Raw genomic sequence first — 6639 nt, 5'->3', positions numbered from 1 at the left:
TCTTAATATATGGGATAAACACACTATCAAACATAACCAAAACATCACAAGCAGAAGAAAAACTAGATGACTAGGATCACCTGAAAATTAAATACTTATGTACATCAAAAGACTTCACCAAAAGAGTAAAAATGGAACTTACAGCTTGGGAAAAAAAAAAATATTTGGCAATAACATATCTGACAAAGGACTAATCTCTAAAATTCATAGAAAAGTTCAACACCTCAGAAACAAAAAGACAATCAATCCAATTAAAAAATGGACAGAGGGCAAGAACAGACATTTCACTGTAGAACACATTCAGGCAACCAAAAAATACGTGAAGAAATGCTCACAATTTTTAGTCATTGTTGTTATTGTTAAGTAATATTGAGTGGCTCCAACTTATATTGATCCTATGTACAACAGAACAAAACACTGCCCAGTCCAGAGCCTTCCTCACAATCATTACTATGCTTAAGCCCATCATTGTAGCCCCTCTGTCAATCCATTTCATTGAGAATCTTCCTCTTTTGCCCTGACTCTCTACTTTACCAAGCATGATGCCCTTCTCCAGGGATGGGTCCCTTTGACAACATGACCAAAGTAGGTAAAAGGAAGTCTACCCAGTCTCATTTGTAAGTGGCTGCACTTCTTCCAGGACAAATTTGTTCATTTTTCTGGCAGTCCATGGTATTTTCAGTATTCTTTGCCAACGCAACAATTCAAAGGTATCAATTCTCCTTTCGTCTTTCATATTCATTGTACAGCTTCCACATGTGTATGAGGCAATAGAAAATACCATGGCTTGGGTCAGCACAACTAAGTCTTCAAAGTGGCATCTTAGCTCTTTAACAGTTTGAAAAGTTTCCTTGCAACAGATTTGCCCAGTAAAATATGACATCTGATTTCTTGACTGGTGCTTCCATGAGTGTTAATTGTGGATCCAAGTGAGATGAAATCCCTGACAACCTCAATCTTTTCTCCATCTATCATGATATTGCTTATGGGTTCAGTTTTTAAGATTTTTTTTTTTCCTTACATTGAAGTGCAATACATACTAATGGCTGAAATCATTAATCCGCATCAGTAAGTGCTTCAAGTCATCTTCCCATTCAGCCCGCAAGGTTGTGTTGTGTCATCTGCATATTGCAGATTGTTAATGAGTCTTCCTCTAATCATGATGTCACTTTTTTCTTCATATAGTCCAGCTTCTCAGATTACTTGCTCAGCACACAGATTGAATAAATATATTGAAAGGATTTAACCCTGACCTATACCCTTCCTAATTTTAAGCCATGCAATATTCCCTTGCTCTGTTTGAGCAACAGCTTCTTGGTTTATATATGGGTTCCTTATGAGCACAATTAAGTATTCTGAAACTACCATTCTTTGCAATACCATACATAATTTGTTATGATCCACACAGTTGAATACATTTGCAAAGTGAGTAAAACACAGGTAAAAATCTTTCTGGTATTCTTTACTTTAAGCCATGATCCACCTGACATCAGCAATGATATCCCTCACAAAAGGACAGACATTATATGAGATCACTGCTGTAAAAAGTCAAGAAAAAGTTTACATACAGAAATAATCATTCTTTGAAAGTTTACCAGGAGAGGTTGTTGTTGTTATTGTTGTTAGGTGCCATTGATTCGGCCCCGACTCATAGCGACACCCCCTTGGGTTTCCGAGGCAGTATCACTACAGAAGTAGATTGTCCCATAACCAAACACCTTGAAAGAATGAGTTGCTGGGCCTATGAGCTCAGGACCATTGTCTCAGGGAACACTAAGATCAATTGGCATACCATGATACACAAAGACAATGTTCTGCTTCTTATTTTGGTGAGTAGCAATGGGGGGTCTTAAAAGCTAGTGAATAGCCACCTAAGGTACAATTATCTGTCTCTCCTATTCACAATCAAAGAAGACTGAAGAAGATCAAAGACACATGGAAACAAATAGTCCAAAAGATTAATGGACCATGAGAACCTCAACCTCCACCACCTTAAGACCAGAAGAACTAGATGGTGCCCAGCTACTGCTACTGACCACTCTAAAAGGGATCACAATAGGAGGTCTCAGTTGGAGTGGAAGAAAAATGTGGAACAAAACTCAAAATCATTACAAAGACCAGGCTTACTGATCTGATAGACAGTGGTAGAACCCCTGACACTATGGACTTCAGTCATCTTTAAACCTGGAAGTGACTTCACTCCCATGGCTCAACTTTCAGCCAAACAATAGACACATCTATAAGGTAAACAATCACACCAGGGAGGTACACACCCGTTAGAACAATCAACCATACAAGATAAAAAGGACAGCATTTGCCCAGAGTTAAGCTCAGAAAGCAGGAAGGAATATGAAAGAAGGCAGAATGGAAATAGTAAACACACGGAGGAACTGGGAAGAGCTGTGTTACATTGTAGGCATTGCCTTCAATATCATAAAACAAAATGTGTATGTATTGTTGAAGGGAAGGCCAATTTGCTGTGTCAACTTTAACCCAAATCACAATTTAAAAAGTAAAGAAAGAAACATTCTTTGATGGTTACCAGGGATGGGAGGGAAGAGAAGGGAAACCAGTAACTAGAGAGTAGACACACATCAACTTGGGAAAGACAACATATAATAGGAGGATGATCAGCACAATATCACTAACGCAAAGGAAGACATGGAGAGGTCCACAAGAATTACAGACAACAAAGTGAATACTATTACATACACTATCATGCAATATCAGTAATAACAATAATCTACAAGTGGATACATAGGCAAACAGGCAAGGTGAACAGGTCTACAGTGGGTGAATGGGACTACACCCACTTCTATAAATAAGTTTGGCAGAGGATATTTCTACATATATATTTGTAAGTCCTGTAAATATGTTCATGTATATAGAGAGCAACCAGGAAGTAAAGTTATGAAAACTTCTTAGCCAAAACCAAACACCTTGAAGTAGTAAGTTATTGGGCCTATAAGGGAAACAATAATACTAGAGGGGTAAGCACTCCTTAGAACAATCAGCCACATAAGATTAAAAGAGCAGCATCTGCCAGGAATAAAGCTTAGAAGAAAAAAGGGATAGGAAAGAAGGATGAATGGAAACAGGAAACACAGGTAGAAAGTGGAAGAATGCTGTTACATTGTGGGGACTGCTATCAAGGTTATGAAACAAAATGTGTAGGAATTGTTTATGGAAAATCAATTTGCTCCAGAGCAAAGAAGAATGAAGAAAACCAAAGACACATGGAAAAAATTAGTCCAAGGGACTAGTGGACCATGAAAATCTCAGCCTATATGACCATGAGACCAAAACTAGATGGTGCCCAGCTACCGCTGTCAACCACTAGGAAAGGGATCAATGCAAGAGATCCTGGGTAGAATGGGAAAACAATGCAGAACAAAACTCAAAATCATAAAAAAGACTGGGTTGACTCACCAGATGGAGTCTGATAAGAACCCCCAAGACTTCAGTTCCAGGCCTGCAATTGAACTCACTGCCATGGCTTTCAGCCAAATTATAGATAGGCATATAGGGTAAACCTTGACACAGGGTAGAAACACTCCTTAGAACGATCAATTATGGGAGAAGAGAAGGGCAGTATTTGCATAGGGAGATAGCTGGGGGGTGTGGCAGGAATGCATAGGAAGGAAGGACACAGGGAAGTGGGAGGAGATTGGGGATTGCAGTCAATGTCATGAAATAAAATGTGTATAAACTGATGCATGAAAATGAATTTGCTGTGTAAACTTTCACCCAAAATTTTAAAATAAAAATAATAAAATGAAAAAAAGAATTCTTTGCTTAACCCAAGATCACTAAGATTTCCCCCCTTTGAAATTTTCCAGTTTTATAATTTTAGTTCTTACATCTAGAATTATAGCTCTTTCATTTTGCACTTGGATTTCCAATTGCTGTAGCAACAAATATTAAATAACTTATCCTCTCCTTATTGAATTTTCTTCGCCATTTTGTAAAATAAATAAATGGAACACATAGATGTGGGTCAATTTTTGTACTCTCTATTCTGTTACTGTTGCCATTATGTATGATTGAGTCAATTCAAATTACAAACACTCCATGAGACAGAGTAAAACTGCCCCATAGAGTTTTCAGAGTCACTATGAGTCAGACTCGACTCAACGGCAATGAGTGTTAGTTTTTTAAAAAAAGAAAACCAATTTTCCCTATAAACTTTCATTCAAATCACAACACAAAGTCAAAAAAAAAGAAAGAAAATGTTGACACAATGTAAAGAATGTCACCAATGTCACTGATCATTATTTCTACAAACTGAAATAGGACCATGTTTCTCTGTGTATACAGGTTTTGCCCACTATTCCAAAATTAGAACATTCTTATGAAAACTGTGAGTGGAAATGGCATAAAGCAAAGAAGCAAATACCACAAATGTATATGAGAAAAAAGTGCCTAAGGCTAAGATTGCTAACCAGAAAGCTGGCGGTTCAAGCCCACCAGCCACTCCTCGGAAGGAAGACTGGGATAATGATTTTACAATAAAAATCTAAGAATCAAGTACCAATACATAAAGCTGACTCTGAGCTCAAAGACACCAGTACCATCCAGGTAGCATATATATATAAAATCTTATTTTTATAGATAAGGAAATTGAGGCTTCATAAAGTTAAATCATTTATCCAGGGTCATACAATAATAAGCAGAAGAACCCAGAACATGATGCCACATCCTCTGACTAGAAATTCCAAGCTCTATTGACCATATTCCCAACTTCAAGTCATGCACTTATACTCTGTTTCCATCTAAATTGGTGTGGTGGTCATTATGGTTGTTTACAGACCTTCCATTTCTCTCTTTCCAAGTCCAGGAACATGGCTGGCTTACATTCCCACCTAACTGAGATTGCTATTGTTGTGGTGTGCTGTCAAGTCCATTATGACTCATAGTGACCCTATAGTGACCCTGTAGGACAGAGTAGAACTGCCCCATAGGGTTTCCTAGGCTATAATCTTTACAGGAGGAGCTCTGGTAGTGTAGTGCCTAAGGCACTTGACTGCTAACCAGAAGGCTGATGGTTCAAACCCACCAGCCACTCCTCAGAAGGAAGATGGGGCAATCTACTTCCATAGTGATACTGCCTCAGAAACCCAAGGAGGGATTGCTATGAGTCAGGTTCGACTTGAGGGCAAATAACAACAACAACAAAAATATCTTCATAGGAGATTTCCTGTTCCACTGAAGCTAGAGGCATTTCTTCATTCAGACAGCTGCTGGCTGCTGAGACTGACAAGCCCAAGGTTGACAAGTAAAAAGGCACAGTCCCAATGTTACCAAACCACACAGCAGACCATTAATTTAAGTCCATTGTAAGTCCCAAGGTCGGCAGAGCATGGCAGGCTGCTGAACAATGACACAGCTACATGCAGGGTCCAAATGTGCCATATGCTAGAGACTTCTAGCCAAGACTTATCCATATATACAGGAAACAGACCACATTCCCTAAGGCAGCCACTCAGCTGCTCACAGTAGATTCCACCATAGAGTTGATTACCAGTTTTATCATGGGGAATACTACATCCAGCTGCCCAGCCACTCCACCAGGCCTAGCCAAGTTGACACACAAACTTAACCACCATATGCCATGTTTATTGTATTCCTTTATTTACTAGGTGAATAAAAATGTCAAAAAAGAGATGAGGGTAAGGTAGAATGCCTCCTTTATCAATAGCCCATTCATAACACTGGTGATCACTGCTTCCTCTCTTAAACATTCACTGATATTTTTTCAGAACTCTGTCTTAGAAGATGGAAGAAGGTGACATTTGATATGAATCTTAAACAACAATTACAATTTTTATAGCCAGCAACTGAAGGAAAGGACATTTCAGGTTGAATGAACAGAAATTTGAGGTGGAATGAAAGTGCATGGCTTCGAGTTAACCAATCCTTTGTTTCTGCTTTAGACTACCAATCATAGGTGGAGGTGGTAACTTCATAATGTGTAAAAATGTTTGCAAAGTGCTTTAGAAATAAAACATGATTACGCCTGAGAAATTTTCGTTTCTAAGTCTTCAGCAACTTATAATAACTGATACACAAACTTATCTTTAAATTTACCTGTGATAGTTGGAGCTGTGTGCAACTTGGTTGGACCACAATTCTGTGTGGTTTAAGCTGTTGTGATGTGGTTATTCCCATGATGGGATCAGATGATTATGTTTTGAGCAGGCAATCTTTTGAAAGGGCTTTTCCCTAGGGGTGTGACCTGCTTCCAGTATATCTATGGACATTCTGGGAAAAGAGACATTCTTTTGTGGATCAGAATTCTGTTGTGCTGCCTACAAATGTCCACGCGTGAACAATCTACCATTCAGCCTGGAGATCTTGGATTCGTCATTCGTTGGAGTCAAGAGCCAGTGTACTGCCTGCCAGCCTTGAGCTCCTCAGCCCCTGCGGCTGCAAGAGTAGGGAAAAGACTCCAGCTTGACATGGAAAAGCCTCCAGCTTGACATTTGATCCAGGAACTTTGGACTTGCCAGCTTCTATAAGTGTGTGAGCCATTTTCTTAAGATAAATTTCTATATATATACATATATATATATATAAACTTTACTGGTTTTGTTTCTCTAGAGAACCCAGGCTAACACATTACTTGTAGGAAATTTAAGT

The sequence above is a fragment of the Orycteropus afer genome, unplaced genomic scaffold (genome assembly GCF_000298275.1).
Source record: "Orycteropus afer afer isolate SDZICR_OR568_19922 unplaced genomic scaffold, OryAfe1.0 scaffold00134, whole genome shotgun sequence".
NCBI lineage: Eukaryota > Metazoa > Chordata > Mammalia > Tubulidentata > Orycteropodidae > Orycteropus > Orycteropus afer.
The sequence above is the reverse complement of the archived record's forward strand: the minus strand, read 5'-3'. Positions refer to the sequence as shown.